This window comes from Helicoverpa zea, chromosome 25, assembly GCF_022581195.2.
Source record: "Helicoverpa zea isolate HzStark_Cry1AcR chromosome 25, ilHelZeax1.1, whole genome shotgun sequence".
NCBI classification, from domain to species: Eukaryota; Metazoa; Arthropoda; class Insecta; order Lepidoptera; family Noctuidae; genus Helicoverpa; species Helicoverpa zea.
The window spans coordinates 4332745-4346181 of record NC_061476.1 but is presented as its reverse complement, the minus strand read 5'-3'; the positions used below and the strand labels follow the sequence as shown (position 1 = coordinate 4346181).

The window sequence follows — 13437 nt, the reverse complement described above, 5'->3', positions numbered from 1 at the left end:
ATTGATTTATTGCGTTTTATAAATTGAATGTGCTCTCAATGCAATCATTTTCTTTCTTAACATTTGAAAGCTAGAAAAAATAGAGACATTTCATAATCTTCAGTGTTTTTTATCGCTCCACTGCTGGGCACAGGCCTCCTCTCATACTATTGAGCATTAATCGCTTGCTCAATGCGGGTTGGTGATTTCAGACTTTATATTCCAGGTTTCCTCAAGATGTTTCTCACCTTTAATCAGTCATTGGTATCCAAGACATACCTACTTTAGAAAGTACATACAAACTTAGAAAAGTTGCAATGGCACTTGCCTGGCCTTTTTTATATAGGTAATACTTAAGAGGTTAGTTCTTTACTACTTAGGCTGCCATCAAAAGTATATAACTTAATTAAATACAGCTCAACCTACGACCAACGATGAATTATCCAACATATAATCCATAATGTAAACAATTAAAATACATTTACGAAACCACAGTTATAATAAATATCGGCCATTAATATCATAAGCGACACTAAAGTACCGATATATCACAAAATTAAGTCATCAGTTGGAATTAGAGATTTTGAATCCAAAATGGCGTCGTAATAGATATTATAAAGATCGTGACACATGACACATGTGCGGGTGTAGATTGATCGCGTTTTATGAAATTATGTTTTGTTTTACTACGAACTTAGAATTTATGGATATGGTAATGTAATAAGAAAGAAGAGTTTGCTTAGGAACTACTAAACCAAAATATTCTTTCAATGTTAGATTGTCAATTTATTGAGGAAGGTATAAAAATTGTTTTTAAGGTTAGAAGGATTTGTGTGCCAAAATAATTAAGAATGAATATTGTCATTGCAGTTTTTTTACTAACCTATTTTTCAGAAGTCCGTATGTGAGAATAATATAATTACTGAAGGTCTTTTTCGACATCTAAGAAGTCAGATGAAATGAAAATAGCAACTCATTTCTTAAATCGCCAAATAATTTAAATCGTTTTTTTTTTCGGTCCTAAAAACACATATATGTTTTCAGTTTCTTTATGTATAGAACGAACCAGAAAACATACAACTCCTACAATACCGCATCCACTACCTTTCTACACACAAATCGTTGTCACCAATAAATTAAATACTACACTAATGAGTTAGATTATGATGTTCCACGACCGTAGTAAAATGAGACGCTATATTCTCTTCATATATTTATTCTGTGTGGTCTAACTTTGATTAATTTGATATTAAAACCCAAACGCTTCGCTTCGCTTTGTCATCATTATTTTTTTCTTTGTTTTTTTTTTTTTGGTTCACGCCTTTTTGGAATGTCGTAGTCATATGTTTTTTTTTTGTGGATCATTCGATCTTGTTTTTGAATAGTTTTTAATTTATGATGTTCGTTTATTTATTAAGTGAAACTATGACATGTGCCTATTAAGGTTAGGTAGCAAATAGGATTCCCTGTTGGCCTTGGGTCTGGGAAATGTGTTAATATTTGCCATCTATAAATTCCAATCAACAAAGAAGAGTTTGTTTAAACGCACTTATGTTAGGATCTACTGTAGTCTGTTTTTTAATCTCGTAGACTAAACTGACATTACGAGTGTTGTCAGTTTATTGCAAATTCTTAAATAGTGATGAGGCACGACAGAAACTTAGCGTTAAAAAAATCAAGTATCGTTTTTTCACAATAAGTCATCCTGAAATAATGGGCTTATTCTTGATGATTACGCATGGCGTTGCGTGGTCAGATATCCCTGGCAGTTTGTAGAACGTCGTGCAGCCGTGTGTACGAACGTGAATTGTAAATATAAAACTTTGAATGAATATTAAATTCGTCTATTATAGATAAAAAATTACGATTCAACAAATCGGTACTTATCGTAAGTGCAACACTGCACAAAAAAGCTAGCAACATTATTTGTAAGTTTGACATTTTGCAAGTGTCAGTTTAGTCTACAAGATTAAAAAACAGACTATAGATCAAATTGAATTTTCCGTGAAAGGCTATTTAGGTGCTTCTTTTTGTCCATGTGCGCGGAGTAAGTCCCACTGGACGCGAGTGTCAAGGAAAAGGCTAGACACATTTTAAAATTATTACCTAAATGAAAATATCAGGATAAAAAAATGTTCCACGAATCCTATAAAATCAACTTAATTCACTATCTCTCTATACGTCATTTAACCATCAAATTAAGCTCTGAATATAACTTCTTCTACAGTTCAGTGGTACTGGATCATCGAGAAAAATCTTCATTATTAATACCCGTTACCTGTCAAATGTCTAATTGAAGTTTAAGATGAGGTATTAGGCTTAAGAGCTGAAACTTGTATGCTATTTCAGGTATCGAGACCTACAGTCTAACGTTGGTTAGTCGAGAAGTACCTGTAATGTTTTATTGAAGAAGTTATTTTTGGTCGTAGGTGATCATATAATCTGTGATATGGTCGACTTTTTTGGTAAAGAAAGAAAAAGTCATTTGCACTATCTAGTTGGTTATAGTAAAAACTTCTGTGGTATTCTATTGGCTCTATGACTTTGATTTTGTTTATATAAATCGTCATATATGGTAAAGGTCCTTTCAACACATAACAAGCCAATTAATTATTTCCAAAAAACACTTAAAACAACCAACAGTTAGAGTGTCATCAAAAATCAGTCCTTCAACTCCAAATTAACACTCCTCCGCTCTGTCATTTAAATAACAAAGGATCAATAGCGAACTAAAACAAAACAAATCAATTTTTTATTATTATTTATTCTCATATTCCTTGTCTATTGTGATTCTACATGATTTTCGCATGTTATTATAGTATGTATCAATACATACAAACTGTAATACCTATTATTTTTAAAAAGAGTAACCATGGAGTTTCTTGCCCGTTCTTCTCCATAGGAAGCTACTTTTGGAATGGGCAACTAGAATCAACTTTATTTATATTTTTTGACGTTCATAAGTGCTTGTGAAAGCCTAAGTGAAATAAATGATTTGACTTTGAAATGATTTGACTTTGACTTTGACTTTGACTTTCAACTTCGAAAATCCGAAACTCTCAAAAATTTCGCAGACGCAGACTAAATCCATACGAAATAATGGCGTTGAAGTTAAAACTAACTAGTTAACAATAACCAACACGATACGGTGAACAATAACAAGCCGGTTACTGGAAACGCCTAAACATTGTAAAAGTTTGGCAGGTTTTGACCGATCCATTACGATCGTACCAACGTGTTCTGGCGCAAGCACAGAGTAGTTGACAGACAGAGGTTTCGTGTATTATTCAATTGATTTTGTGTTGCTATTTGTAGAGTTAAAGGTGATTAAAGAGATTGTCTGTGTCTTCAGTACCATATTCTTAATATATTTGTGGATATTGGATTAATTTGCTGGGTATATATAGCATCTCAAAAGTGCATATCTGTATCAAAACATTCAAAACACGTGAAATACTGTTATTTTCTGCTATTAGTTAAAATTCTGTTTATTTTTTCTGAAAATCCGACATCTATAAATTACTCTAGCATTAAGACACATTTTCTAACCACGTGAAAATTGTAACACCTTCCCTGCCACCTCTGAAATACATTAGTCTGTGCACTCCCAAATAAAATGTGTGTATACCAATAACGTTGATAATACGGTACCGTGTGAACTAACACACGGCGTGAACTCGACACAAAACGAATTAAACCTTTGATACCACTAATGTACTCCATTTATGTTTAATTATAATCTGAGCGTGATTAATCAGGAGGGATTTTAATTAGAATCGTTTTTACTGGCGTGAAAAATGATAGGTTTCGGGAGTATTGAATGGAGAGAGTTTCATTGTTTTGGGGATAACATGTACTAACTTTGTTTTTATAACACGTTTTCAATTTTACATGGACATTAGACAGCGCAGAGTATGGTAAGAAAATCACTTAGTAAGAATGCTTATAAAGTCTAGTCAAAGAATTGACATTAACTTTGCAGTTATCAGAAACACTTTATATATTACTTTTCGACGCTACCTATTTACTTAACTTATGTACTTTGATATATGATCCACCCAAATTTGCATTTGAAAATCGTTATGTGTAAGGACTTAGCATACATTTAGAATCTATACCTAAGCTATAATATATAAGTATTATAGCATAACCAAAAGTACCAATAGGACGATTTAAATGATTATACAACTTTTGACCAATATTCTCATAACCCTCCCGGTGCCGGGGCTTAAAAATTTTGTTTTAGTACCAATCCTCCCATGAGGGTGATTCCCGTATCGTCCGAGATCGGTTTGGTACAAAAGTACCCGCGAGTGGGGTAACCATAGATTGTATGGGGTAACTCCTGTTTTACGATTATGGCACAAGTTTTGCGTTTAATTTATTGCGGTTAGTATTTTTTTTAATTGGGCACGTGGCGAGAAGTCGTTATGCTCTTTTTTTGAGGTTTGGAGGTGTTGAATTTGAAATTCAATTAGATGATAGTCGAGGGTACAATGTTGTGAATCATTTTTGAAAGTCGTGGGCCATATTATACCCACGTTAACAGAAGGTATATTAGAAATCATATTCATATTTAAATACTAACTCCCAGACAACCGCTGATTGTTACTGAACAGCTCAACTCGTATCAAATTATCCATAGTAAAAAGAACCCCAAAAACGCCAAAACCAACACTCAAACATATTACCAATTACGAAAGAAAAATAAACAAATGGAAAAAGCCAGAGCTCCCGTCCACGTGAACGGTGTGAAGTGGACAACAAACGTTGTTGAAAAAGGCAGCGATCGCTCCCGACGGGGTCGTTGCAAGAAACACAACGTATCGGGGGGAAATGAGAATTGTGCGAAACGGGAACATACCTATACATATATGTATAGAACTGACCACAGACACGCTAGTGTGTAGAGAGAAGGAAAGTAAAAAAATAAGTACTTAACTAAAAAAAATATGTCATTTCAAAGGGTCAAATATTTTTCTCAATTCGGACAATTCTGCCTTTTTGGGTAACTTTCGTTTTAACCGTTTTTTAAGAAGTCAACAGTTACCATGCTATGATGAGCTCGATTATTATAACAAGAATTACTGTCACAAATCTCTTCTAAGAATAGTTAAGACTACTAAGTCAATACATTTTAATGCTAAAGACGATAATATCTGACGAAACTGCTGTTTTGTTAATGAAGCAATTAAGCTTGAAGGTAATCCAGACAACGCAGATATATATAATAGATCCTATTGCAGCAATTAGTGAAAGATCACCCAATATTCGACATATAGGTAAGAGATAATTCAATAACTGACAAAATCACAGATTATCCGAGCCATTTTCCAGTCTTACCGGATGTAGCTGAGTACCAATGGTTTACAAGAAGCGACTGCCTATCTGACCTCCTCAACAATAATCGACAAAATGTGAATGCATAATTTCCCAATCAGAGAAAACAAACCGCGTGATCATGAAACCGCCAAAAAACATTTAATTCGTTCATAAAAATCGGAAAATTCATTAAAAAGCCTTCTGAATACCGTTGATCGTTAATATATAAGAACCAGTATTGGGATTCTATAAAACTCGATCAACAACTCGCATTTCACTTCGATTCGTAATGTCATTTCATACTTTAGGGGAGGTAGGGGAGCGATGGGCACTTTTTCACATTTATTGCATAAAAAATCAGATTTTACAGATAATCAACTTTTATTGCCATTTCTTATGTTTGGCTAGATAAAATCAAAGAGCTATCCTAAAAATTACAATCAGTTTCAACATTACGAGATATTTAAACGGTTTAAATAAAACCGTCGACACGTCAAAATTTTGTTTAGTCTGACATGCTTTAGTTGGTACTTACGTAGTGTTTAAAGTTACTTTTTGCTTTTTATAGGGTTTATCGTTTATAACATTTTGTCATAATAATTGCGTACTTTTTTGGGTCGGGGGTTTTTTTTAATTTATAATTTTATTTTATTTCATGGTTTTTTAAAGGAGCTCCTTAATGTTTCCTTCTTTTTATGATGGGTTCGCTAATGCGATCTCAGCCAAAGGAAGCTGTTTAACAATCCTCATGACAAACTGGCTCTGGGAGAATTGCACAGATTGAGAAACAATAAAGATGGACCTTTGTTGATCCAGGGTTATATATCATTCTAGGGTTTCATCCGCCACATCCCATTTCCAGAATTAGGTTCTCGTCAATTAGAAACATGAAGAAAACTAGTCAAGACAAATTAAACGAGCCCAAACTCGATGGGTTTACTAAAAGGCAGTTCAGGGTTACCTATCTTCGTGTCCTAACAGCAGACCAGCTCAGTGGTTCCAGAAGACATTAGTATTTCAAATTTTAGATCCCACATATGCTTGCAAGTAAACTGAGCGTGTAACATTCCTATCACACCTAACAAACGAGCTGATGACCTTGATATACAACACCCCGTCGTTTTTGCGTCGGGGGTTAAAAAGAATGGTTTGCGACGGGAAATTCCTAAAGATTTAGTATAACGAGCAATACAAGAGGTATCAAAAGGTTAAAAAATAAAATTAACAGCTGATAAATATGGAGTCCCTAGATCAAGTTGGCAACGGTACCTGAAACAAGATTCTATAAAGGATTTTTAGCGCAGATTTATAACCTCACAAATTTTCACTGAAGAAGAAGAACAAAAATTTACAAATTATACATTACATGGTATGTCCAAGCCTCCCTACCATAGGGAGCATTGGACACTTTTGACTTAGTTTATAAAAAAAAAAAATCGGTAAAAAAACTTAAGTAAAACGGTTTTATCTTATGTGCACTGAAAACTAGAAAATAAAAAATAGTTACTTACCTGTCAACCTACGTAGGTGGTTAGTCCCGGTCATATTAGACTAAAATAAAAACGTGGGGCCCATAAACTATTGCTGTAGTACCTCTTCTAGAGGTATAATAGGTGTGGATTGCATCGACTTACTATAATCGTAACTGGAGATTTTGACAATCAATCATTAATAATAGAAAATACACATACCTTTCATTAGTTTTCTCTTTATAACGATCCGAAACCGCAACAAAATATTTAAGTACTTTTACGAGTGTTTGTTCTTGACAACTCACAGAAATGACAGATAGTCTATGGATGAACACCGTTACCAGTCGGTAACGTAAACTACCCAATAAAAAAAAAAACTATGATCAAATCAGAATAAAAGGACCCCCCCCCCTTTAATCTGATTTGATCATGTCTCCCAACTGCCCATCTCTCCCCTACCTCCCCTATAGATAGACAGATTTTGGCAGATCTGTCAAAATCTCGACTTTAATTTAGTTCAACTTGTCAACACGCTCGATAGTGAAGCGCTAGTGTAGTTTGACAATGTCAATCACGAAACTTTAAGGTAGAATTCCGTGGGTCGCGATTGTCGCAGCCGCGCGCGACAAAAGTCAACCTATGAAAATGTATGGCACCGCTGTCGAGGGCCGCGACAGTCGCGCGCGGACGACGAATTTCGTGAGCCGCTGGCGGCCGTACGCTTCTCAACATGGTCTAGCGCTTAATAACATCTATAGAATTTTAGTAAAACCAGAATTAAATTGTTGACAATGCCACGAGCAGCTTACGAAATTCGTCGGCCGCGCGCGACTGTCACGGGCCTCGGCAACGGTGCCATACATTTTCATAGGTTGACTATTGTCGCGTCCACGGAATTCTACCTTTAGATCGAAGTCGAAGTGAGAGTGATGTCGAAGTGAGTTATGATATTTTATAGAATCGACATGCTGTGAGCCGCAAATTCGTTCATATCCAATGTACCGAAAAGATCCCACAATGAAAACTCACTTTAGCTCCTATTACTAATGCTACTCAAACTCCTAATTTGCGTTTTTAGGGTTCCGTACCCAAAGGGTAGAACGGGACCCTATTGTTTTCGCTCCTCTGTCCGTCTGTCCGTCCGTCCGTTCGTCTGTCACCAGGCTGTATCTCATGAACGGTAATAGTTAGAGAGCTGATTTTTTTTACAGATGATGTATTTCTATTGCCGCTATAACAACAAATACTGAAAACTAGAATTAAATAAATATTTTGGGGGGCTTCCATACAACAAACGTGATTTTTGTCCGTTTTATAAATAATGGTACTCGCACTTGGCCGGTTTTTTTCATAATTGAATGTTATCACAATGAATGCCAGAGGAATTTTCTTCACAAAAATTATGTCCTAGTTTAAGAAATGTTTCTTCCACAATTACTTGTTGAGTTTAAACGAAAGTGAGTCCTAAAGCTTAGCTATTAAGCTTCAAAGTTGATTGTGAGGCATTGTAATGTGATTGTATCAAGAAAGTATTTTTTTACTGTCCTTAATAATTATGCTTTTTTGTAATGTTTGTTTTTATTTGTAGGTACGGATTCCTCGGATAGATTGTTAGCTACTTTATATTCTTGTTTGTTCTTGTTTATTAAATCTTTGTTCATATTGTAACGTGATGAGGGTTTTTTTGAGTATATTTCCTCTTTTCTCTCTGCTGATACAATCAATTTGCCATTCAAGTGTCTTCTCTTTTTCTTTAACTATAAAAACATGATGTACTTTATTACAAATTACATATGTGTCTCTCCTTTCAATCAATATTTGCAAATATAAAAGTATTTACACTGCAAAGTTGACAAGATTTCACTGCAATTTTCAAGAACAAACAATTTTTATAACAAATTCTTAGTAAAACAATGAAAGTGCCAAAGTAACTTGAAACACAAAAAAATCAAACAAGATAGGTTATAGAAAGTTGAAAAGCCTAGGCTTGGAAATAAACCTAAAAATGTTAGCCATATTATATATGAAGTCATCAAAACCTGACCCGCGCAACCGCATCGGAAACAATAGACCGTTTTTACAAACAACAAAAAAGAGCGAAATTTCAAAACAGGTGTAATATTTCCCAATGTCCCTCCTATTATTGTGGCAATTGTCATGCAAATAGTAGAAACAAGAAGCGTAAAAAAAACCGGCCAAGTGCGAGTCGGACTCGCGCACGAAGGGTTCCGTACCATTATTTATAAAACGGACAAAAAAATCACATGTTGTATGAGAACCCCCCAAAAAATTTATTCAATTCTAGTTTTCAGTATTTGTTGTTATAGCGGCAACAACAATACATCATCTGTGAAAATTTCAACTCTCTAACTATCATGGTTCATGAGATACAGCCTGGTGACAGACGGACGGACGGACGGACGGACGGACAGAGGAGCGAAAACAATAGGGTCCCGTTTTACCCTTTGGGTACGGAACCCTAAAAACGTAAAAAAAACCATGGAAATAGAATAGGGTCACTGTGCAATAGTTGACTCCGTCGACCATCTGTTAGAGCCAGGCGAATGAATTTTGAAAACGGACGTTGCGATATTCTGTTCTGCCATTATTCGTAATACTATGTGGATAGAAAAATACAAAAGAAAATTTGAAATCCACATAAATGATGTTGATGAAATTACAATTTGTATGTCTGTTATGGCTAAGCGGTAGAAAATCTGAACTAATTTATATGTTTTGTATGCAGATAAGTGCTGCGTAATTTAACGTTTTTTCCCGAAATACGATAGAACTGAAAAAAAGTCGCAGTGGAATTAAATAGTGGGTAAAGAACCAACCTCTCGAGTATGAGTGCGTCCAGGTCAGGCAAGTACCAATGTAACTTTTCTAAGTTTGTATGTACTTTCTAAGTATATCTTGGACACCAATGGCTGAAAAAATGGTGAAGGAAAACATCTCGAGGAAACCTGGACTATAAAGTCTGAAATCGCGAAGCCGCATTGAGCAAGCGTGGTGATTAATGCTCAATCCTTCTCTGTGTGAGAGGAGGCCGCAGCCCAGCAGTGGGACGATAAAAAGGCTATAACAGTACATTAAAATCGTACAGTACAGTACAGTAACGGAAGAACTCGTCAGGCTGTCACTAAGCAGGGTTTTCACAACCCTAATCGCGTGATAAAAGTTACTAGTTCTAACCTAAAAAACTACATTGTTTTTACGATATAACTGTACTATAAAGTTCGTACTTTTCTTTTGTCAGCACATAAAGCAAGGCGTTCCTCTCAGTTGATTTTTACGACTCCCACGGAAAGATGAACATTACGATATTTATATATTATTTTCACTATTTTTTTATCCTCAATATACGAAAAAATCTGTAAATAATGCTTTCTGAATGCCCCAGTAATATAACAATGTGTTTGCACCATTTAATTTTACGATTCAGTTTTTCTTCGGCAAAAATCGTTCTTCTATTTCTTGTTCAACTTACTTTCAAAAGTAATGAAGTGAAAAATACTGCTAAATGGACAAGCTCGTTTCCGCTAAATATTTAAAGACTAAACAAAGTTTATTCACAATAAAAAGATTTCATCTCAAATCAACTTGAAATACAAACTCAAAGAGATTAAAATCAGCAGAATTAATTCTCAGCTAGACATGAAAATCACATCATACAGTCTGGGTTTACACCTCGGAAAACGGTTCAGTAATTCCGGAGGTAGAAACGTGTAGACGGGCAGACTTGCGATAATTCAGTGATAAACGGACAGAAGCGCTCTTTCATTAGCGTTGATTGTACGGACGAATGAGGATTTTCTTTGGTTCTATTTTTATTAGACTTTTAAAAAGTGTCGTTCCTCCTATGTATGTAGGGATCATAAAGCAGAAGTTATGAATGGGGTTTATAATCTACTGAGAAGAATTAAGACTTTGTAACAGTGTTGTATTTTAACACATATCATTAAATCTAACTTAATAGATGTTATTCTCATATAAGATCTGTCTTAGTTTGATTGACAAACATCTTATTACAAGTTACATCTTTATTTGTAGGGTTTTTAATAACAAAATCTTTATTATTTCTAGAAACTGATTTTGCTCACAATTTTGACGTAACCAAAACATGTTTACATCCAGTGCTCTCGAGATTGGTTTCCGAAACTCATCTTTGAGACCAATATTTGCTATGTCAGCCTGGATCCTCAGTCTTGCTCGTAAATATTATGCCAACACATGAAACCCGGCTGTCTTTATTAACGTTTTCCATTTACTTCCAAGAATAGAAATAGAATTACTTAAAATCGCATTTTCATATCTTCAACCCGAACCGCGGTAAGCTGATTAAATATGCGTGGCAAATAAGGAACATTAAAATCCACATTTTCTGCATAATCGAATGAAACTCGAAAATCGATAACAAAGGAAAAGAGAAAACACCCCATTACAGTGAGAGAACTCATTGTATCGACGCATAATCTCGTTAAAGGCACATTTGGAAAATGAGAACTCAGCTCATAAAACAGACATTGTTTTTTTTTCTAAACGGATATACATCTATACCGGGTAAACAAGAAAAATGGTTTCTAAATGAAGACGAAAGGGATTCAACGCGAATTGTATAAAAGCAAGCCTGTGAAAAGTGACAAAAATGATATTTGACAACGCCAGTCGCCACCCAGATTTGCTCCGCGTTTTTTTTTCCTAATAAAAGCAGGCTTTGTGTTGGCTTAGAGCGAAGTTCATAATTCTGATCTTCTTACCAATATAGTAGCCGAAAGCGTTAGGTATTTGGACCTTCGTTAGGTCAAGTTATTGAAAGCTTTTTTGTGTGAAAAATAAAGATTTTCGAAGTACAAAAGAAAGTTATTTTTCTCGAGAATTCTTTCAACTTGTTACACTAAGTGCAAAGAGCAAAAATAACTATAGAAACTTGAGAAAAGATAACAAGATTATTATGTAGCTAATCTCTGAGGAATTTATTTTCAAAACATTTATAGGTACTTTTAATTATTGCAAGACTTGTTGGTAGTCTCATTGGTGCCATGCTAAAACTACTTCATTACACGAAGTAACAAAGTTAGTAAATTTTATGTGCCCTAGATATGAACTCGCAAAGTTGACCCACTGAAGTTACATAACTACTTAAACGCAGTGAAAACATCGTGGGAACCGCATTTCCATATCAATCCTGCGACGTTTGGCGACACGACCGCCCGCGACTACTCCCAAAGCTAAATGACTGTAAGAATCCATCCCAGTTTCAATTTATCACCGAGAGATGGCGTTGAATGTATGAATGAATTGAAAGTTAGATTACACAATTTAAATTCCCCCTTCATGCAAAATAGGGATGGAAAGATGAGGTCTGGGGGGTGTAGAATACATTATACTAGAGAAAGCTGGAGGGGAGGTTGAAATATTTACCTCGCGGGAGTTTGGAAGTGTGTGCGTCGAAGCGAAGCGAAATCTTAATGGATTATGGTATGATTGGACCACTCGGCTTACCTGCAGATATTTTGCAAGTCTTTTTTCCACAATCCGCCTGTAGATTGGTTTCTATAGAGTATTAAACGTGTTCCGACGCAATGGGACCTTTTTTATTCGTCCCTTTGAATCGTGGCGAGCAATTAGGGAAAATAACAATTTAATTTTTTTTAGGCGATGTCTGCAGCTAATCCAATTTGCTTTGTATTTTTTTTTTGTATCCGATCGGCTTTGCGAACGAATCGATTAGTGGAATGAACGTTCCGAATTTTGAAAGGGTTGTTAATATTTTTGTATTTGGATACAATTTTAATATGTAATGTATTTATCATTGGGACGCCTTCTGAATAACACATTTTTACTACTTGGTGAATCGAGATATGGCCCTATTCTCTTCTCAGTTAGTCATTTAGATAGCGTTACAATATCATCGAAGGTCCTTAACTTAGCTAAACTAAGACAATGAACTTGTTCAAGTTAGCAAATGTTTTCTATATACTTAGTAGAGAGTAGTTTCTAACTATCGACATGTTGTTATATTAGGAACTACATTGTTATTGTTTCTTAGAGTTAGCTGGGTAAGCTGAGGAATGGTTTCATGCCTTTCATTTCAATGATGTTTCAAATATTAGTAAGTCTGATCACGTCATAATTTGGGGTATTGGGTTGCCCGGGTAACTCGGTTGACAAGGTCAGATACGCAGTCGCTCCTTGTAAAACACTGGTACTCTGCTGCATCCGGTAAGACTGGAAGCCGGCACCAACATAGTTGGGAGAAGGCTAGGCAGATGATGAGATGATGATGTTTCAAATATTTAAAATATTGTACCATGTTTTCTACACTCCCAAAATGTGCTGTCTCCATCAAGAACCATAATTGTTGCTATTATTCCCACGTATACTGTTACTGATACAGCCTTTTGATCGTCTCACTGCTGGGCACAGGCCTCCTTTCACACGAAGAAAGATACCCATGTATACTCCCATTTAATTACATTGTGGGATACATATATTATAGCGGCAAAGAATTTTAATATTTTCTTACTCTTAAGACCCAAGTTATAATACCTGTTCAATGTTAAGAAACCAAAAACCCCGCTTAGCCGTTTTTTTTCGAGAATTCAGTAAAATTTGTATTGTCTAAACATGTTAATTAAGACTTAGTCATACGAGGTAAATC

General features: G+C 35.2%; 1 protein-coding gene across 8 annotated transcripts in view; it reads right to left on the bottom strand.

Annotated features, from left to right (window-relative positions):
* Window positions 1-13437, bottom strand: part of LOC124642564 (latrophilin Cirl) — a 301465-nt gene that overhangs the window by 116490 nt on the left and 171538 nt on the right. The gene's annotated exons all lie outside the window — the stretch shown is intronic.